A 22868-nucleotide genomic window follows, 5' to 3' on the forward strand; every position below is an offset into this window, starting at 1 on the left:
ATCTACCAGATAAAGACTTCAAAGTCATGGACATAGAGATACTACCCAACTTGGGAGAAGAACAGATGAACACAGTGAGCACTTGAACAGAGATAGAAAATATAAGAGAGAACCAATCAGATCTATAAAGAAAACAATAAGTGAAATGAAAAATATAGTAGAGGGAATCAACAGAACATTATATGATTCAGAGAAATGATGAAGATCGAAGATATATTTATTATTATAAACCACAGTATCACAGGACTATGTGGGCCTCACCTGTAAAATGGGGAAAATAGAGCCTACCCTACCAAGCTCTAGTGAGTATTACAGGAGGTAGTCCTTAGGAAACATCTAGTAAAAAAACAGTTGAATCTGAGATTCCTAACCCAGGTTGTTGCTCCTTGGTTTCCCTATCTGTAAAATGAAGACAACAGAACAGTACCACCTCCCAGTCTTAATGTGAGGAGTCAGTTTTGATAGCTCTCTGATCACAAGATAAAAGTTCTCTCAAACGAATCTCGGAGACCATTCCTACAAGAACGACCTAAGTGGGAACTGCTCCCTGCTCTTTAGGCGTACCTGGCTAGGAAAGATCAAAAATTCTCCCACAGCCTCCATACATGTCAGTCTGAGAGGCCCCACCTGATTCCCTGTCAGAGCTCCAGGACTCCTTGCCTCCTCGGGCTCAGCAGTCTGCTGGTCTACCTACCCATCAAGAAAACCTGCATGTACAGAGGACTCTGGTTCAAACTTTTTTTTATGCTGCCCCATAGATAAACACACAGGTCTTTTTTGTTTTATGGGTTTCACAGCTAATGATTATAGGAAACACGGGATGATAAAAACAGCAACTCTGGGGAAGTTACAAAGCCCTCTCAGGCTGGTCCCTGACTTTCTGGGAATAGTTACTCCTGAAAAGACTGTAGTGACATCTGGGACTTTTTGCATTGAATATGGGTCTCAGACACACAGAAGCGAGTCACCAGTGAAGAGATTTCAGTCAGTGTCAGTGGCCTGGAAGGAAAGTCAGAAAGGAGACACGTGGTTTCCTCTTCACTGAGGACACCCAGTGAGTGAATTTTACTGTTGCAGGCATACCCAAATCCCTTCCGGTCCCCACTGATCCAGGCGACCGACCGGTGATCTCAGACAGCCGGGCCTGTTTTCTGGGGAGGGTAGACTGGAGTGGAAGGAAGATGGGTCAGCCTGTTGGAGAGGAAACAGAGGAGAAAACTGAGTCAACAAGTATCTTCACCACAAATATTTTACCTGAAATACCCCCCAAAATGAGTCATGAAAAGAAAGCAGAAAAACCAGTGAGATGTGTAACCAGGTTCTCTTTTCTGTTCCACAAAGCAGGGAGAAGTTGTGGCAAGCAGGGCCAGCGGAGGGAGCTCCGTCTGCTTGAGCAATCTGCACTCCCGCGCCACACTTGCAGCTGCTGGCAGGGGTGCAGAGGGGAAACGGAAACTGTGCACAGGTAGGAAAGCCCCTGCAGGAAGCCAGCTCTTGGTCCAGGTGACTGGGACAACCAGCAGATGCTCTTCTCCCTTGAGAGAGGAGGGAAGTCAAGGTATACCCTGCCCTGTTGGCCCAAATAAGAGAACTTTACCTATGACAGCATCAAAGAACAGCACTTCCTGCGCATCTCCACTTAATCCACCTCTTGAGGGAATCAGCGCCAGGGTGATTTTACCCATTTGACAGGTGAAGAAACTGAGGCCTTGTGACATTAAGTAACTTGCCTAAATCTACATAGCTAAGAAGTCGCTCAGATCTGACCTGAGTCTTTAAACCATAAGTTCAGGGTATATTCCCCTACACAGCCTGTCTGTCAAGTCACTGGCATATGGTCTTTTCAAGGGCTCTCATTTCTGGGAGTGCAGGCAGCCCAGCTGAGACACACCAGGCACGACTCATTCCCCTCTCCATCTCCCCATGGCCCAGGAGAGCTGGCAGTGCGAGGGGACAGGGCTAGTCATAGCCGCGCTCTGTGGTTAGCTAGCGCTCCAACGGAGACTCAAATCCAGCACTTTCCTCATGACACCAGCTGGCTGCCTTCCCTTCACGGTGTCTGGAAAAAATGACTTAGTTGACAGTGGGCTACTCGTGTCATCCTCATATATGGAAGATGCCACATCATTTACGCAGCACTGCAAAGTGCGGACAATTGCCCTGGCTTTCTCCAGGGCTTTATTAAGTAAAGGTCATGATGTTTGTTGAAATTTGGATGCAGGGGTTCCTGGCTCATAGGAAAGGTCAGGATAAGGTTGATTTCTGGAGGCCTCTTCACAGATAGGCATGAATCCCATCCACACCGCACACCCACAACCCCCACCCACCGGTAGGATAACAAGACCCAGGAGCTCAGGTCTCCCCTTCCCGTCTGGCTTTTGTGAGCTCCGTGTCTGATGGGGCTGCCATGTTTCTCACCTGCCTGAGGTCAGCGCTGCAGAAACGCCAACCACTGAAGCGAGGCAGGAACAGAGAGGTTCAGGCCTGAAGACGATTTCCAGTTTCCTCTGGAATGCCAATTTTTCTTGTTATAAAGAGAATTTTCTGGTCCTAACTCCAAGAGGACCCACAACTGTTCCTCATGCTCTTTGGCTCTTGAGTCCAGATTCAAGGCCCTGAGGGGGCCTGAAGCCCCTCGCCTGGTCAGTGTACCAAGATCTGGCTCAGGTATTTAGCTTCCTTCTCTGCCCAGGACGAAGTCAGTGACAGCCACACCAGCTTCTCCAAGGCAGCCATAGGACACCTAAGCCAACCCCTTCCTGCCCACCTCTGTCCCAGCAGGTAATATTTGTAGAGGTGGTAATGGGTCAGGTGGTGCGGAGCTGGGTTGAAACTTTAATTGGCCTTGAATCACCCATTGTTCTTGCCTTTCTTCAGTGGTTAAAATGTTCTGAGAGACCCCAGATAGGTGAGAAAAGGGGCAGTCTTTGCCCTTCTCTAGTAGGAGACTGCCCCTAACAGAAAGGGGTATTCTCACTATCTGTCATGGGAGGGAGGGAAGGATTTCCTTCTCTCTCTGGGGAGTAAGCAGGCCTGGGGATTGCCCTTGCTGGGGGCTGACGTGGTCCCTGCCAGATGAGGCCTGTGGTATCAGTCACTTCTCCTCTGAGGCAGACGGAAATTACTCTCCTCAGCCTGTTTTCTTTCCTCCCCAGTCAGTGGAGCCTGGCTTCAGATGGGCTGCTGAGGGGGTAAGGAGGGCCCTATCCTCTTCCTGAGGCCTGGCAGCCACCAAATCACTAGTCTCATGAGCTACAGAGGCCGAATGATGGCAGTAAGATGAGAAGGCTGGAGTAGAAGAGATGTCTAGAGTTTGTACCAGGCTGTGCCCCAGAAACTCATGTGGGAAGGAAGTTTAACTTCATTTTAAAGAGAGAGAGTTTCAACATAGGTTACTGGCATATTACAACAGACTCATTTCACAGATGAAGAAACTGAGAGTTGAGGACCTGAGAGAAAAAGAAAGACAGACAGACAGATTGACTATGAGAAGATCTGCTGCCTGAGGTTGCATGGACCACCCTCTGATAGTAGCAGTGACCGGGGACCCTGGGAGCTTCCGAGTTCTTGAGAGCTGCACCAGCTGAGACTTTGGGGAAAGGTGGTACACAACCTCTTTCTAGCCCACACTCCTTAAAGTAATCAATAATTTAGGAAAAAAAAAAAAAAAGAAGAAGCCAAAAGTTAGCCAGAGGCAACCAAATATAGAGAATAGTACAATCACACAAGACTTAAAAACTGTCAAGAGGAAAGAAACAGGATCCCAGAATGGAATGTTAGTTGTCTCTCCCCCCATACACGTCTGGAGCTGAACGAGAGGAGGAGGTTAAAAACTAAGATCCCAAGAAGTGTCACCAATACTTCAACCTCAGCACAAAAAGGGCTGAGAGGCTACACAGGCAATTTGGGAAAAGTCAAAGAGAAATCCTGAAGAGAAGGAGTCCCTGGGCCTGTCTGGGGGCCCTGTGATAGAATGTCCTTTCATTCATTTCATCTCCTGGTTCAGAGAGTGTACCTTTCACATGGGAGATTTATTTCCTGCTTTCTGGAGACAAAGGTAGGGGAAGTCTGAGTGTTCTTCTTACACTGGCTGTTTCTTAAGTAACTTTAATTCAAAATAATCAATATGCCAAAAGTGCACATTTGGGGATGGCCTGCCCTAGAGCCCCATCAAGGAAACCAGCAGGGTCTGGAAGAGCAGCTGTTCCTGCTTTGGGGCCAAATGGCCAAAGGACCAAAGAATCAAAGGTTGTGTGGCCAAACACAAGCCATCTGCCCAGTACTGTGCAGAAATAGAGTCAATAGTTTAGGTCCACCAGCCTAAGCCATGGTCTGGAGGCAAGATCACACCCCATGGGGACAACACCAAAACCTCCCTTAAGGAAGTCCTTCCTCCATAACCCAGAGCACACGAAGGAGAAGTCCCAAGAAAGATGATGCTCATGGAAGATGAGCCATGATCAAGAATTACGAAATCTGGGGTGCCTGGGTGGCTCAGTGGATTAAGCCGCTGCCTTTGGCTCAGGTCATGATCTCAGGATCCTGGGATTGAGCCCCGCATCAGGCTCTCTGCTCCGCGGGGAGAGTTTCCTTCTCTCTCTCTCTCTCTGCCTGCCTCTCTCTCTGCCTGCCTCTCTGCCTACTTGTGATCTCTCTCTCTGTCAAATAAATAAATAAAATCTTTAAAAAAAAAAAAGAATTACGAAATCTGTAAGAAAGTCTAAGAACACTAAAGGTGCTTTTAGACCCTCCTAATCAAGAAAAATTTACATTTTAGGAACTAGAAATAATAGACAATCTTGAAGAGTTTTTTTTTTTTTTAAAGATTTTATTTATTTATTTCACAGACAGAGATCACAAGTAGGCAGAGAGGCAGGCAGAGGGGGAAGAAGGCTCCCTGCTGAGCAAGGAGCCCTATGTGGGGCTCGATCCCAGGACCCTGGGATCATGACCTGAGCTGAAGGCAGAGGCTTTAACCCACTGAGCCACCCAGGCACCCTCTTGAAGAGATTTTAAATAAAAATGTATATAAAGGGGCGCCTGGGTGGCTCAGTGGATTAAGCCGCTGCCTTCGGCTCAGGTCATGATCTCAGGGTCCTGGGATCGAGCCCCGCATCGGGCTCTCTGCTCCGCAGGGAGCCTGCTTCCTCCTCTCTCTCTGCCTGCCTCTCTGCCTACCTCTCTGCCTACTTGTGATCTCTCTCTGTCAAATAAATAAACAAAAAAAAATCTTTAAAAAATAAAAATAAAAAAAAAATAAAAATGTATATAAAACTTTAGAGAACTAGGGGCACCTGGTTTAAAATCTTAAAAAAAAAAAAAAAACAACGAAAACTTTAGAGAACTAAATGAAAGCATAGCTACCATAAATAAGAACAGGTACTTATGAAATAAAAACAGGTAAATATTCTCCAAAGTAGAAATATCAGAAATGAGTAATGTAGTTATTAACTGGACAAAGCCTTATTTGTGTTTTCCAGGTGTATGAGTGTTGTTTTCTACTCAAGCATTCACATGCACAAACACAGAAAAGGATTTGGAAGAATATATATCAAGTTGTGAATAGCAGTTAACTCTGTAAACTGCAAACTCTGCTATCTATGTCTCTTTTTTTTTTTTACAGTGAATATGTAATGTTTCTACCAAAAAAATCAACAAGACTTATTTTAATTTAGTTTTTAAATTTTTTTAAAGATTTATTTATTTTAGTGAGAGAGTGAGAGACTACATGAGCAGGGCGAGGGGCAGAGGAAGACAGAGAGAATCCCAAGTGGATTCCCCTCACTGAGCATGGAGCCTGATGTGGGTCTCAATCCCATGATCCTGAGCTGAAATCAAGAGTCAGCCACTCAACTGACTGAAGCACCCAGAAGCCCTGACACATTTTAATTTTAAAATAATGGGGTGTTGGCAGGGTATCTGGTTTAACCTATGTCACTAAGTATAAGATAATCATGAATTAAACCATGAGAAATTAATAAAATTTTATCACATGAAAATAGTTAACTAAATATGGGGCAAATGTTTAGAATATATATGGGATAGTCTGCCTTTATACAGACTAAATTCATACCCAAGATAATTCACTTTGAAGATAGTACAATATTGTGATTTATAATAAGAATATGTACAGTTGAGCAATGCAGGGGTTTGGGGCACCAACATCCACATAGCTGAAAATCCGTGTATACATTTTGACTCCCCCAGTGTGGAATTCTCCCTGGTTATCTGGGAGATAGAATTTGGATTTTTCACCAAAAACTTTACCAATAGCCTACCATTGACACAAACCCTTACCAGTAACACAAACAGTTGATTAACACATATTTTGAATGTTAAATGTATTATATAAATGTATTATATACTATATTGCTATAATAAAGTAAGCTAGAGAAAGGAAAATGCCATTAAGAAGTCATAAGGGAGAGGGGCGCCTGGGTGGCTCAGTGGATTAAGCCACTGCCTTCGGCTCAGGTCATGATCTCAGGGTCCTGGGATCGAGCCCCGCAGGGAGCCTGCTCCCTCCTCTCTCTCTGCCTGCCTCTCTGCCTACTTGTGATCTCTCTCTCTGTCAAATGAAAAAAAAAAAAAGAAGAAGAAGAAGAAGTCATAAGGGAGAGAAAATACATTTACAGCACCGTACTATATTTATTGAAAAAAATCTCCAAGTGCAGTTCAAACCTGTGTTGTTTAAGGGTCAACTGTAGTAGTTCTGATTATGAGTCACACATCAAAAGTCACAGAGGCAGGTGACCAAAACTCCAAGCCCTCAGTGGGACTCAAACTGCCTTTCAACATGGTTGTCTTGTGGGTGAGGAGAAACAAAGTTTATTTAATGATGACTAATGAGCAACATTAGATAAGGCCACCAGTAGTAAATCAGAATGACTTAAAGAACATAACCTAAACAAATGCTTTCCAACCCCAGTATACTGTGTTTTCCCTGGACACAGCATCCTAAGGGAATGAGTCACAACTGCAGTGTGACAGAAAAATCTACTCCAGGCCCCAGCCCATGGTTCTCTCCTTCTCCTGGCAGGACTCTGGTATCTCATCAACAGCACTTCAGCTGATGAAACCTTTCTGTACTTCTCTTTGGGGTCCTTTTCCTCTGTGCTTCAATGGGACCAGCAGAGGGCTTTGCTACGAGAGTTATGAATGCCAACCTGGCTGTTTCCCAGAGCAATGCTGTTATCTCCACATGTCACTGGGACATTGGCCATGAGCAGCACAACTCCCAGTTTTTTGCAGTTGCCATCATTGCCCAGCGAGGACATCACCACATATTCTGACCATGGCCTCCATTACCCCATATTGTGCCCTTGTGCCAATTAGACCAAAAGGTACCCTTCCTCAAGACACTGGACTTCCTCTATCAGAAACCATCATGACATTCTGATTTTATTAGGATGCAACACTTGGCTGCCACTTGCTGTGAAGATTGGTCTCTAGTGTCTGTTATGTGAATGTGCTTCCTTGGACGTAGCGGAGCACAGCCAGCAGTTCTCTGACCACCCTCTGGGGAGCTGTCTCTCTTAAGCAATATCCACAGCTAGTTTATACAGCTCCAAAAGGAACAGCCTTGCTCCTTCCATTTTCTTAAGACTTCTTGCGTCTTTCACCCAGGGCTGGGTCACAGCTTATCAGCCGTCAACCACCATCCAGAGGAACATTCAGAAGATTCCGGTCCATAATTTCAAACCATAGCCTTCTAAATTAACGGGAACTTTTCGCCCACCAGGCATACTGTTAAGGAGTCAAAGTCACCTTTGTTGTTGTTTTTTTTCCCCCTAGAGATGTAAACCTGCTCTCCCAGGGTCCAGCAGTGAATCCTTAAAATTCTTTTCATTTCTTCTGGCAGTCCTAGCACCAAAGCAGATAGCTGAAATCCCATTTGGGTCTGCCAACACACATCACTTCCCTTGCATACAGCTGTGGTCCCAGGAGCCTCTGCCACATGACTGGGACGTGTCAGACATACCCTACCCTCAGCAGCCTAATCCTGACCTGCTCTGAAATGGTTCCCTTCCAACCATGGGCTACTCCTATTCACAATGGATGCTATTTAACAAGCAAAGCCAACCCAACCTTACAATAAGATGTTTACACTAAACCAAGAAGGCTTTCCCTCCCATTTGCACTGGTGTAGATTTGTTGGGAAAAGATCATCTTAAAGAAGACATCAGTGTTCACTGGGCATCTTCATGTGCTCTAGGATAGACACAGAGGGGGACCTAAGGTGGATAGTCAAGGCCTATTCATGGAAGAAGCTTTCCGGTTTAATCTGGAAGATGAGAAGAGTCACCATACTGGGGTGCCTGGGTGGCTCAGTCAGTTGAGCATCCAACTCTTAATTTCAGTTCAGGTTTCCATCTCAGGGTTGTGACATTGAGCCCTGCATCGGGCTCTGTGCCCAGCATGGAGTCTGTTGGAGATTCATTCTCTCCCTCTGTCCCTCATCCGCCCTGCTCTCACTCTCTCTCAAATAAATAAATAAATAAATAAATAAATACTTTTTTTAAAAAAAGGAAAGAATAGTCACCATACTTTGCTGTTTGCCACCATCCCAGTTTACACATCCTGTCCCAGTGTAATTAGCATTTTTATTGCTTTTCACTCTTAAAATGCGGGTTTGGAGGCTAAGAATTATACCAGTCACCTGGAGATAAGACATAGTTACATGAAAAAAGAGCTTAGAAATCCAGGGTGGAACTGCTATCAAGTGCTAAAAAGGGCTTGTCACAAGGCTCCTTAGGGAGGAAACAGAGGCTCTAAGTGTTTGCGTGGCTTCCCAGACCATGAGGCCTCTTGGGAACGGCTGGAACCAGTATTAAGGCTACTTCTTACCAAGCCTTCTGCACACCCTTCCCAGCAGAGAAAATGGGGCTTCTGGAGGATGGGGGTGGGGAACATGGGGACAGAAACAGTGAACCCCAAGAAAGTCTGCTTCCATTGCTTATAAAGACAAATAAAAGGGTTTTAAATTTTTAAGGGCACACTAGAGAGAGTGATGGATTTTAAAGCAAGAGGACTACTTGGCATTTACACATACCACAGATTTGGATGCTGAGTGAAAAGGTGCTTAGGGTCTTTGTGTATGTGAGAAGGAGATTGAGAGGGAGAAAGAGAGAGAGAGGATGTACATGTCGATCTGACTACATTTTAGAGGCCCAAGTAAATTACTTAGTTTTGTCCAGGGACACTTAGCCCCAGTGCCCGCCTGTCATTGCTACGCACGTGCTCACCCCCCAGGGTTCACCCAACTCCTCCCACGTGTCACGTTCCGGGTTCTTATAGTGCAAAGGCAACAGGGAAAGGCTCTGTTGCCCCCAGGGTCTGCCTTTGTCTAAAATAAGAGCTAATGGGGCATCTGGCTTGGATGCCCATATTCAGTTCAGTTATTTACCCGGCTTGTGGTTAGCCCCACTCATATCTTGACATGTCCCCCAAGCACCCTGCTGATTAAGGGGCTTTCCAGTGTGTTCTCAAGTCTAATTCTAGAGGCTCCTGCAAGGCTTGCGTGGGAGAGCAGGGAGTGGTGGTGACAGGGCAGAGCCAAATTCCGAGACCCCAAGCCTTTCCCCGGGACAGGGGCAGATTGACAGACTCCCCATAGGAAGGAAGACAGGCAGGCCAACAACACCGTAGTCACTGACATCCTTCAGCAATTGCCAGAGAAGAATTTTTCAAAAAGTCAAAAACATGGCACAACATGGATGAACATTGAGGATACGACGCCGAGGGAGCTAAGCCTGTCACAAAAGGACAAATCCTGTATCATTCCACTTACGTGATGTATCTAAAATAGTCAAGTTCATAGACGCATGGAGTGCGGCTTTCTGTTCTGCAAGACGAGAAAGTACAGCAATGTAAATGTGATTCTGCAGGGATGGCACAAGGGAGTTTTATAGGCTGACCTCTAAGTGCAGGCGGATCCCTGTGACTAGCTCCACACAATCCAAGGCTCTGGAAACTAGGGCCCCTGGGCAGCTGCAGGGTCTCCCTCTGTGGGGGAAGGGAAGAAGCAAAGCTGCTTTGTGGGAAGGGGAACGCAAAAATATGTGTGGCAGGGGAGCCCAGGACAGACAGGGGGAGGGGGGCTGGAGAACCTAAACAAATGCCCTGATAACTTCAGGGTGTAGGACTGGGGACGGCCCAGGCCAGGGTTCCTCCGAGGGCAGTCAGATGCCCTGTTTACACACCGGTCACACTGGGGCAGCTGGAACTAGAAGCTGAATTCTTCACCTCCCAGGCAACAGTGAAGAGAACACGAGAGAGGGGATCAGATCCCCCTTGGCATGCACGCCTGCCAGCCTCCTTCCTGGGCCTTAATAATTCAGGTCTGTCAACCTAGTGGGCCTCAGGCTTGCAGCAGAGCTGTGAGCTGAGGCCTGTGGTTTCTGTTTCCCTCGCTGCCTCCTGCACGAACTCCCGGGGTCTGCCTCCCCACACTGAACTGTGGGAGCTGGGGTGGGGGGGAGGTCTCAGGCTAAGGCTGTCCCTGAAAAGACCCTCCCCTGGCACACCCACCAGCCCGAGGGTAGCCCCGACTGGCCTTTGGCCTTCTGCCAGCCTTCTGCCCTGGTCTCAGCCTGCTTTCCGGGCCCGCTGGGGTGCCGTCCCACAGCTCTGGTTGCTGTTCTCTGGCGGCCACTCTCACCCCCCCCCCCCCCCCCCCCCGCCCAACCCCCAGGGATGCTGGAGTCACACCTCACTGGATGCAGTTCAAGGAAGGGAAGTTCTCATGACTCACCCCTCTCCCTCTCCTCCTCAGGCTCCCCTTCACCTCACCACCCCCCCGCCAGCCTCCTCAATTCCCAGACCTGAGCTCACTGCTATATGCCTACGAGGCAGAGGGCAGGCCTCCAGTCCTCCTCCTCCTCCTCTCACTTGAGACCCCAGACTCTGTTCTGCAACTGTCAGGAGAGCCCCAGACTCCTGATGTGATGGGGGTGGGGAGGGGCGATGGTCCTGGGGCCTGAGAGTGTGGGCTTAGCTGAGAAGGATCCCCGTGGGACCTCATTCCCTCTAGGGAGGGCCACAGAAGGTGGGGGCAGGGGCGGGTTCCTAGCATTCCTGTTAAGGGTTGAGCCAGGAAAAGTAGCCATTGAAAGTGGCAGAGGGTCAGTTGCTGACCTGAGTTCTGGGCTCCCCACTATGCACCATACTGGGGACAAGCAGGGGTCTGAACAGAGCAGGAGAGAATCCCTGGCTGGTGGAATTCTTCACAGGGAGCCGAAACAAAGCTGTTGCTGTAGCAACAACAAAAACAAACAGCTCCGTGGAACAGGTAAGAAGCCTTCTGCCTTGGCACGCATAGTTGCCAGCAGAGGCCTGGTAGGCGGCAAGTCAGGCCTACAGAGGAATCAGAAGAGGCCTGGGCAACAGTCAGGAGAAATGTGGGAATGCAGAGGAGACGGGGTCCCCAGAGCATCTCCTCTCTCTTGGGCAGCAGGAGCTACCTCGAGAGGACTGAACATTTCTGGGCCTCTGCTACAAGAAAGAGCCTAGAGCCCAGCTTTGCTGACTTTGGCACCCAGACAGAACCTCCTGGGTGGGAGGCAGGGAAAATACCTCTTACATAACTTAGTTTATGATTTAACTTTTTGAAAGCCACAGCAGACCACTGATTCATAAGATTACTTTATCTGAGGCTGCTCCACAGTTGGTCTTATATCACCTGGCCTCCTTCTCACTAGAGAGTCCCTCTCTGCTGAGCCGCTGGGGGCCGGGCCTGAGCCAGGCCTTCACATCCTGACCACAGCCTTGGGAGGCAGGAATTGGCAGCCTGAGGCAATGCAGGCTCCAAGGTTAAGCAATGACTTCTAAGTTATCTCTCTCCAACTTGGGTTTCTGCTAATTACGTTTTGGACCCAAAATGTAGATTGTCATATTCCCCTGGTAAGAGGTAATTTTGAAGCCTATCACACAAGACCACTTCTAATGTGATTCCATTGTTATGAAATGTCCAGAATAGGCAGATCTATAAAGACAGAAAGTAGGCTGGTAGTTGCCCAGGGCTGGAGAAGGGTTGGGGGAGTTGAGGGTCTAAAGGGTACAGGGTTTCATTTTTGGATGAAAATATTTGAAAATTGATTGGGAAGATGGTTGTACAACTCTGACTATACTAAAAACCATTGAACTATATACTTTATTTTTTTTTAAAGTTTGAATTTACTTATTTAAATAATCTTTACCATGCTCTTTCAACTGAGCCAGTCAGGCACCCCTCTCTTACATACTTTAGATGGGTGAATTTAGATAGATATGAATTATGTTTCAATAACGCTGTCAGGAAATAAATAATTTTGACAGATTTTGATTCATAAAATGATTTGCCATTTGGGGTATGGGCTCTGCATCCACTCTCAGGCCAGATGTCGCTCTGACTAGCATGCCCTCCTCCTCGGATGCATTTTACTTTTTTTTTTTTTTTTAAGATTTATTCATTTATAAGAGAGAACATGCATGTGCAAGGCAGGGAGGGGCAGAGGGAGACACTCTCCAGACTTTCCACCCGAGCAGGGAGTCAGACATGGAGCTCAATCTCAGGTCCCACGAGATCAGGACCTGAGCCAAAATCACCAGTTGGATGCTTAACCAACTGAGCCATGCGAGCACCCCTCCTTGGATGCATTTTAAAAGCTCCTGGAGTGAAGGTTTGCTGTCATCTACCCTCACCCTGGTTCCTTGCCCTTACTCCTGGCAGGTATAGTAGCCTCAGGGGCAGCACAGCCCCACAGAGTTCCATCTGGCACTCCTATGTCCACTCACATGGAAAAGATCACAAGGGCTGAAATGGCATCTCGCCGGCCTGCTCTGCCTGTGAGGGTGGAAGAGAAAGGAGCTCTCCTGGATTGTCAAGAATGTGACAGGAAATCAGCAGAGGTTCCAGGGGGAGGGAACTAAGGAAGACTACCTTGCACCCTATCCCAGACTTGGCCACCCAGAGCTCTGGGCTTACACTGGGCTAACGGTAAAATGAGACCTTCATTTCCTAAGAGAAGTCAACAGAAGATCTCTCAAAACTGCTTGTCCTCCTACCTCAGCGTGGGTGCCAAGATGTTTGGCTGGTATCCCTGGACATCAGTGTGCCCTAACACATTGATTCCCTTTGCTCTGTGGGACCTGGAATAGCCACAGCTCTTGGGTTGGTAACCTCAGGCTGATTGCCTAGGGTTCCAAATTTCCTCCAGTTTCCCCAAATAAGCCCTGTTGTGCCAAGAGGTAAAAATATTTGGGTGAGAGACACCTGGGTGGCATCTGACTCTTGGTTTTGGCTCAGGTCATGATCTCATGGGTCAAGTGACTGAGCCCTGAGTAGGGCTCCCCACTCAGCAGGGAGTCTGCATAAAGATCCTCTCTCCCTTTGCCCCCACCAAGAAATAAATAAATTTTAAAAAATAATAGTTGGGTGAAATGATTGACTAGACCAGTGGTTCTCAAAGGGTGGTCCCAGGACCAGCAGCATCAGAACCACATGGGAACTTATTAGAAATGCAAATGCTTGGGCTACCCCAGATCTACTGAATTGGAAACTCCAGGGATAGGGCCTAGCAATCTGTGTTTTCAGCCATCTAGGGGAGTCTGGAGCACATTAAAGTTTGAGAACTATGGCAAAGATCCTAAGGTCCCCGAGGTATAGGGACATTTGCCTTGTTCCAATGTGTATCCTCAGCTGTTAGTTGTGTCTGCCTGGTATATGGCAAGAAATCATGAAAATTGTATTGAATGAATGAATGAATGAATGAATGGTCCAGCTCCATTAGTTAATGACTGCTTCTCTCCAACCAGGGGCCAAGGAGGACATGTACAAGCTGATAAAAAGGGAAGAGTATGGGTCTATCTAATCATTCATTTCAGCTTCTAGTTGGCTCAGTTTGGTGCCTGAATTATTAAGCAGGACTTAGAGCACATTTACGTTTTCTTTTTAGAGATGAGGACTTGGCTCTGATGATTCTTTTCCAGAAACAAAAGCACTTTCTATTTGATTTCTGAACCAAGCTCTCCCCCTACACTATTCTGGCCCTGGAAGGAAAAGGAGGATGCAGCTGGAAGGATGTGTTTGCATTTGCAGGTTAAAATGTACCCAAATTATTATACATCTGGCTCCCAGGAGAACCAAGAAATACAGGCCAAGCATTTGTTAGAAACCCTGGGAGCGGGCAGGTTACATACAACAAGGAATACACCTGCTTCCCCTTCCCATCCAGTTGGTGCCTTCCCTCATCTGATTCTGAATCACGGGCCACCTTCTTGATTCGTTGCTACTGCCTCTTCCCTCAAATGCCTCCAAGCTGGGATTCCCATGGACTCAACTTTCCAAAACCATCTACCCAGTCACCCAACCCCATTGCCTTTCTCCTGTCACCACACACGTCAGGCAGCAAGATGCTGGCCTTGGGCCAGGCGCAGTGCCAGGACACTGAGGTGGCATCGGTTTCTGGAGGTCAGGCTGCCTGCCACCGGCCCTACCCTCAAAAAGCCACCCCCTTCACTGACATGCACTGACCATGCTCTGGGGCTCTTCACCCCTCCAGACATCCAGCACCTTCTCTCTCTCTCTCCTTTTTGTTTTAGAAGAGGTCCTCTGCAGCAGTATGATAGAAAAACCAGGCTGAGAAACTCACCTAGCCCTTGTTTTCTGGGCTATAGGTTCGTCATAAGAAATAAAGTATCCCCTTTCCTTCTAATGGATCAGCAGGGTTTACCCCTGTGGGCTTAGGTCACCCTGTCTCAGAGGGGCGAGCCTGTATTATTTTTATCAAGTAGATAAAAGGGCTGGTCGGAAGGCTTAGAAGGAGCCAGAGAGGGGAGCTGCCCCTGGTACAGGAAAGGAAGGGGGTTTCACAGGTCCCATGACGCACGGGGATCTGCATCTCAGGAGTAGAGGTGCCTTGAGGGTGAGAGACAGAGGCACCAGGCTGGTGACCTGAGTAGCCCCGCAAAGCCATGTCCTCGCTCAGTTTGAAAGAGCAGGAGTCACAGCCTGGGAGAGATCACCGGGCTGGGGACCAAGGGCACTGGGAGACCAGCCCACGCGGCATTAGAAATGGCTCTTCCCAAGCCTGTGCACCGGGGTCCTGTAGGGGTGGGAGGGTGAGGAGGGTTGTGGGGTCGTGTGGGAGAGGAAGGACAGAACCCTAACAAACCACAGAGACTCTTTCCTTCCAATCCCAGTGGGCGGGACCAGATGAGATTTGCTTTGTCATTCCTCACACTTTGGGTTATCTTGAAGAAAATTTCACTTCTCCATAAGCTCCTATAGACGGGGGACAGGTCTTGAACTTTTATATTCCTGCCCCAGCACTTAACAGTGACAGGCACAGAGTAGACGATGGCTTGATGGGAATAGCATCATTTCTGAGTGTTAACCGTCTTCCTCCCACTCCTCCTCCCCCTGCCCTTTCTTCTCTTTCTTCTCCTTCTTCCCTCCTACTCCTTCTCCTTTTTCCTATTCTTATTCTACCATTTCTTCTAAAAAGTAACTTTTTCGGGTGTAATTTACACCAAATGAAATGCACCTTTTTTAGTGTCCAGTTTTGTTAGTTCTTAGCGAGTCATGTGACCCCCATCACAATCAAGTTACAGAATATTCACATCATCCCCATCATTGACTGCCTCTGTGCAGTCAATGCCTTTACCCAGCCCTCAGCTCCAGGCAATTTCACATCAGTGGAATTACACAGCATGCTCTCTTTTTGTCTCTGGCTTCCTTCGCTTAGCATGATGTTCTGGGATGTATCCATGTTCAGCGTGGATGGTTCATTCTTACTGTGAGTAGTAACCCCTTTTATGACTACATCACAATTTGTTTCTTCATTCACCTATTGTTAGAAACTTGGCTTATTTTCAGTTTGGGGCCATAATATATAAAGTTCCTATAAACATTCACGTAGAAGTCTTTTGGGGGACATGGTTTCATTTTTCTTGGGTAAATATCTAGAAGGAGAATTAAAAGGTCCTATGATAAATATGTACTTAACTTTTTAAGAAACTGCCAAACTATTTTCCAAAGCAGTTTTAGCTTTTTCTATTTCTACCACCAATGTGTGAGAGGTGTAATTTGTTTTAGTCCTGGCCAACGCTTGGTCTTATCAATCTCTTTAATATTAGGCACTCTAGTGGGTGTGTAATAGTGTGATTTTAATGTGCATCCCTCTGATGACTAATGACATTGAGCATCTTTTCACATACTTATTGGGTACTCATATACCTTCTTTTGTAAAGTGTCTGGCCAAATCTTTTGTTCATATTTTTAAAATAAACTTTATTTTGGAATAACTTCAGATTTATGGAAAAGTTGTAAAGCTAATATTCAAAAGCTCTAATATATCTTTCCCCCTTTTGGCCATTTTAAAAATTGAGCTGTAGGGGCGCCTGGGTGGCTCAGTGGGTGAAGCCTCTGCCTTCGGCTCAGGTCATGATCTCAGGGTCCTGGGATGAAGCCCTGCATTGGGCTCTCTGCTCAGCAGGAGCCTTCTTCCCCTTCTCTCTCTGCCTACCTACTTGCGATCTCTCTCTCTCTCTGTCAAATAAATAAATAAAAATCTTTTTAAAAAATTGAGCTGTTTTCCCTGTAGTTACTGACCTGTAAGAATCTGGTACATATTCTGAATACAAGTCCTTGGTCAGATATATGCATTGCAAATGTTTTCTCCCAGTCTCCAATGTATTTTTTTGGTTTTCTAAACGCATTTTTCCAAAGAGCAGATGATTTTTTTTTGACATCTTTTATTTTAGCGAATTTCAATTTGTCCATTTTCTTTTATGGCAGTGTTTTTTTGTGTGTCCTGCCAAGTGAGGCTTTGCCTATCACAAGTTTATAAATTTATCCTGTTGGCTTCTACACATTTTTGTTACTTACTTTCAACTTGAACACACTTCAAGGCTGATGCACTAATATTTGAAATACACTAATTATGAATAACAGTCCAGAGGTGATTATTCAGCTGTAGCAGGGGTGCCTGGGTGGCTCAGCGGATTAAGCCTCTGCCTTTGGCTCAGGTCATGATCTCGGGGTCCTGGGATCAAGCTCTGCACTGGGCTCTCTGCTCAGCAGGGAGCCTGCTTCCCCCTCTCTCTCTGCCTGCCTCTCTGCCTACTTGTGATTTTTCTCTGTCAAATAAATAAAACCTTAAAAAAAAATCTTACACCAGAGGGTTTGTCAACTGGACTAAAGATGTTAGAAATGCATTTTTGGGAGACACACCAGATCATGGTCCCATCAAGTCATACTGTAGTCAGTCAAGGTACTACAGATGGCTAAGAAGTAGCACAGGCTGCAAGGAGGAGTCATAGCAGTCTATTAGGCCAGCCTCTATTGTGTACCTTCACTGAGCATTTGAGGCCTAGGCTTGGTGGTCCTGAGTCCTCCCAGATCACTGAGGAGCCTATTATCTGCCTCAACCACAAGGCTAGCTGACCCTGGAGCCTAGAGCGTGTGACATCATCTCAGAGAGGACCTTGCAATAACAGGGTCACGTGTGTTCTCAGGGCAGAAAGCAGGACTCCCTGAACAGGTTGTATCAACTGTCTGGGTGGCAATTTGCTGGGACACATGTATGTATTTGGTAGACTTCCGTGTCAGGCTTGCTTTCAGTGAAGCAAACATCCCAGTAGGAGGTTGGTGTGACTTTTAAAGGATTCCACACCAACCAAAAGAACCTGAGGATGGCTAGATGACCAAATCAGCTTAGGACAGTTCACATCATAAGGAAGAGGAGGGAAACTGTTCTAGGCAAAATGAATAGTTATTGTAGGAGCGCCTTCAAAATGAGAATTCTAATGGAAGGAGGGATGCCTCCACTGTTTTGGAGAGTGCGGCTCACATCTGGCCCACATTAGGCTGGAGCTCCCACAGGTGCCTCAGAGGAAGGTCTCCTCCATGGCTACACCCATCCCGGCTGCAGGACACCCCCAGACCTGATCTTGTTCCCTCTGCCCCCAGGACCCTTGGTCAGACCCTGAATCTTCTCTCTATAATCAGGACCCACCTCTGATTAGTGTCTTTTCCACCTGATCACATGCTCCTTAGCCAGGGCCAGACCGGCCTCTGCTCCCCCAGGAGAGTCACCCCTGACTAAGTGAGAGGACTCCTGCCAGGGTGCCTAGGCCCAAACTAGTCGCTCTGCCTTCAAGGGGAAAGGCCACTGTGCGGCCACACTAGACTTTATCCTGAGGCTTTCATTCATTATTACACAAGAAAGTCATCATTGCCTATAAATCAGAAATGTGGAAAAACAGAAAGAAAACAACCTAAATCCCACCAATGGTAAAGGATTTGAATAGACATTTTTCTGAAGAAGATACCAATAAGCACAAGAAAAGACACTCAAGGGGCACCTGGGTGGCTCAGTGGGTTAAAGCCTCTGCCTTCGGCTCAGGTCATGATCCCAGGGTTCTGGGATCGAGCCCCGCATCGGGCTCTCTGCTCCGCGGGGAGCCTGCTTTCTCCTCTCTCTCTGCCTGCCTCTGCCTAGTTGTGATTTCTCTCTGTCAAATAAATAAAATATTAAAAAAAAAAAAAAGAAAGAAAAGACACTCAACATCACTGATCATTAGAGAAATGCAACTCAAAGCCACAGTGAGATACCACTTCACACCAATTAAAATGGTTAAAAAAACAAACAAACAAAAACAAGTGTTGGCGAGGATGAGGATATGGAGAAATTGGAAACCTCCTATATTCCTGATGGGAATGTGAATTGGGGCAACTGCCATGGAAAACAAATTGGTCATTTCTTATAAAGTTAAAGACAGAATCATCATATGATGTAGCAGAGCCACTCCTAAGCATATCCCCCAAAAGAACTGAAAAATTATGTTACACAAAATTTGTATTCAAATGTTCATAGCAGCATTCTTCATGATAGCCCAAAAAAGGGACTCAACCCCATGTCCAGGAACTGATGAATGGAAATAATATGTGGCATATGTAGTATTACCAGATAATATTCAGCAGTGAAAAGGAGGAAAGCCCTGACCGGTGCTATAACAAGGGTGAATCTTCAAGAGATTAGGCTAAATGAAGGCAGACACAAAAGGCCACATCCTGTAAGATTTCATTTATATGAAATGTCTAGGATATGCAAATCCATAGAGACAGAAAAGATTAGTGGTTGCCAAGGACTGGGGAGAAGAGTGACCACTAATGGATATGGGTGATGAAACATTCAGGTGAGGAAAATATTGTGGAATTAGGTGGTGAAGATTGTGCATGACTCTGAATATACAAAAACTACTGAACTGTACACTTTAAAATGGTGACGTTTATGTTATATGAATCCTATTTCACGTCCAATCAACCAAGCAATCACAGGCACTTAATATTTAGATAGATATCTTTCCAGGTCTGTGTTACATAAATGCTATGTTCTTTAAAAAGGGAGACTATGCCAAACTATGGAAAGAGTCCAGATGTCCAACAACAGATGAATGGATAGAGAAGATGTGGTACACACACACCACACTGGAATACTACTTAGCCATCAAAAAATGATATCTTACTATTTGCAATGAGGGGGATGGAACTAGAAGGTATTATGCTAAGCGAAATAAGTCAACCAGGAAAGACAATTATCATAGGATCTCACTCATGTGTGGAATTTAAGAAACAATACAGAGGATCATAGGGGAAGGGAGGGAAAAATAAAGTAAGACAAAATCAGAGAGGGCAACAAACCATAAGAGAAACTGAACTCTAGGAAACAAACTGAGGGTCACTGGAAGTGGGTGGGGGGATGGGCTAACTGGGTGATGGACATTAAGGCAGGCACGTGATGTAATGGGCACTGGGTGCTATATGCAACTGATGAATCACCGAACTCTACCATTAAAACTAGTAATAAACTATATGTTAATTAACTGAATTTAAATAAAATTAAATTAAATTTTTACAAAGGGGGAGACTATACTATTTACACTATTCGTTAACATGCATTTGTCACAAAACGTTTTTTGACTATTTGTCCACGGCAATATACATAGACCTACGGTGTCTACTTTTATACTACATACAGGCTATGATGGGGTTACAACAATTATTGAGCCATCTCTTATTACTCAATATTTAGGCTGTTGCCAGTTGTTACTCCTTATTAACAGCATGCTCAAATCTACCTCTTGATATACTTAATCTCATTTGCCCTAAGGTAAATTTCAAGAGGCAGGGATGCTGGATTTTTAAGTTATGGAGAAACTGTTAAAGTACCCCCCACAAGCTTGGGCAACTTCCCTGCCACTGGGAAATATAAGGGAATCTAAGCTCCCAAATGGGCTCTTCTACTCATTTTCCTCTTTGCTTATTTGCAGGTAGAAAAGTGGGAGCGCATCCCTGTTTGATGTCTAACATGCTCTTTCATTCGGCGCCCAGAGAACTTGCTGCAAAGTTGTCATGTACCATTTTCTGAAGCCCCCTCCTAAGCCAGCTTTCACAGATAAGATAACTGAGTCTCAGAAATTATTGACCCCATAAGTGGCAGAGCCTGGATTCAAACCCATGCTGTCTCATGCTAAAGTCTCCCCTCTTTCCACTCAGGACATGGGATCATACCCATCGTTCCCCTGAACTTTTTTGAAATCTCCCTTCCTGAAGTCTAGGGCACACCGACTAAACACATGCCACATGTTCTTCCCTAGATCTCATATCCAGGCTCACTGCTCCTTGTTGGCCAGAATTTAGTTCCAAACAATTCCCTTGACATCCCCTACATCTGGGAGAACACTGAGACCCACCCTCAGATGTCTGGGCTCTGAGGTGAGACCCTCTGGGCTTATGGGGGCCTTACACCCCAGGTCCACTTGGATGATCATCATCAAAAACCAGGTTTAGCAGAGTGTGCAATTCAGAGTCAAAAGCCCCCACAAAAACGGAGGCCTGCCCAGATACCTAGAAAAACCATGAGGTTTCTTTCACAGTGAGGTTTCATCTAAACTGTGCCCTCAAATTTTGATTTTTCTGGGGCAGATGGCAATTTTCCTGAGCAAGTCAATTTAAAGATTTTTATTTATTTATTTGACAGACAGAGATCACAAGTAGGCAGAGGGGCAGGCAGAGAGAGAGAGGAGGAAGCAGGCTCCCCGCAGAGCAGAGAGCCCGATGTGGGGCTCGATCCCAGGACCCTGGGATCATGACCCGAGCCGAAGGCAGAGGCTTTAACCCACTGAGCCACCCAGGCGCCCCTGAGCAAGTCAATTTAAGACCAATGTGTGTTTAACAAGATTGGTTCCTAAGACCACAGAGCTCCAGTAAGGAAAACCCATGCTGCTGTAGTTGGTTTGCAAAGCTGTTAGGGAGCGGAGGACAGAGGAGGTATCTGCAGGATGGATTCCAGTGTGAAGAGCAAACCCTGGGCCCTCATTTCACAGGCTCCTTAAATCTTCCAACAACATGCTAAGCCAACCTGTGTATGTAGGTCATTTTAACCTTACTTTATAGGGTAAGAAATTGGGGTCCAAAGTTAAAAGTGACTTGAGACTTCACCCCTTGTAAATCGAGTCTGGGTAGCAGAACTCTTTACCCTCCAGGCCTGAGGCTTTTCTGGGACACCAGGAACTGGAGAACACCGTTAATCTAGATTACTGATCGTTGCCCTTTTCATGGGTCTTGGCTACAATCACCTGGAGTTGTTCTCTTCATTTGCTTCCTTCCTGGCCCTGGGGCCTTCAGATTTGGAGCCCTCCTCTAGATAGGCTTTCTTAGTACATTTCACTTCATTCTAATAATCCACTGATGTAAAATAAACCACCCCAAACTTGGCAACATAAAACAACCTTTTTTATTAATGTCCTGGATTCTATGGGTTGGGATTTGGACAGAGCACTGTTGAGGTGTCTTTGTTCTACACCCAAAGATCTGGGGCCTCAAAAAGAAAGACTCAAACAAGTAGGGGTGACCCCAAGGTCTAGGTACCAAAATCATTTACAACTACAGTGTCCAAACAGTAGCCACATGTGGTTATTTAGGTGTACATTTAAATTAATTAAAATAAAATGAAATTCAAAATTTTGGGTGCCTAGGTGGCTCAGTCGGTTAAGTGTCTTACTTCAGCTCAGGTCATGATCTCCTGGGATCAAGTCCCATGTCAGTCTGGTTGTTCAGCGGGTGCCTGCTTCTCCCTCTGACTGCTGTTCCCCCTGCTTGTGCTTTCTCTCTGATAAATAAATAAATAAATAAAATCTTTTAAAAGAAATTTAAATTTAGATACTCAGTGCCACTGCCCACATTTTAAGCCCACAAGTGGCTACTGTACTGAACACACGTGTGGCTAACAGCTACCATATTGGACAATACAGACATAAAACATTTCCACTATCATAGAAAGTCCTGTTGATAAGCCCGCTCTGGAGGCATGCCCACATGCCTAGCACCTAGGCTGGGATCTTTGAGTGGAGAATCTACCTGAGGTTCAGGCTTCTCACAGCATGGTTTCCAAGAGGGTGTGTCCCAAGAGGCAGCATCAATCGAGCAAGTGTTCTAAGAGACCAAGACAGATGCTTCAAGGCTTCCTCTAACCTAGCCTTCCTCTCTTCTGCCACATTCTATTTGGTTACCTGCAGAGAGGGGTACTGGATAAAATACAAGCACTGCATGGGATATAAATATGTATATATATATATTTCATTCACTGTTTATCTGAAATTAAAATTTAACTGGGTATTTGCTAAGCCTCACATGGGAGTCACTAAGGCCAGCCAGATTCAAGGAGAGGTGACCCCATTAGACCCATCTCTTTTTTTTTTTTTTTTTTAGGATTTTATTTATTTATTTGACAGAGAGAGATCACAAGTAGGCAGAGAGGCAGGCAGAGAGAGGGGAGGGAAGTAGAAAGTCTGATGTGGGGCTCGATCCCAGGACCTTGGAATCA

General features: G+C 46.1%; 1 protein-coding gene across 1 annotated transcript in view; it reads right to left on the reverse strand.

Moving 5' to 3' along the window:
* Positions 1-474: 474 nt before the first annotated feature.
* B3GNT2 (UDP-GlcNAc:betaGal beta-1,3-N-acetylglucosaminyltransferase 2) overlaps positions 475-22868 on the reverse strand; it is an 88672-nt gene continuing 66278 nt past the window's right edge. Inside the window, exon 2 of the transcript XR_006815154.1 lies at positions 475-1191. The gene's annotated coding sequence lies outside the window, so the exon portion shown is untranslated. The remainder of the gene's footprint in view (positions 1192-22868) is intronic.

This window comes from Meles meles, chromosome 15 (genome assembly GCF_922984935.1).
Source record: "Meles meles chromosome 15, mMelMel3.1 paternal haplotype, whole genome shotgun sequence".
NCBI classification, from domain to species: domain Eukaryota; kingdom Metazoa; phylum Chordata; class Mammalia; order Carnivora; family Mustelidae; genus Meles; species Meles meles.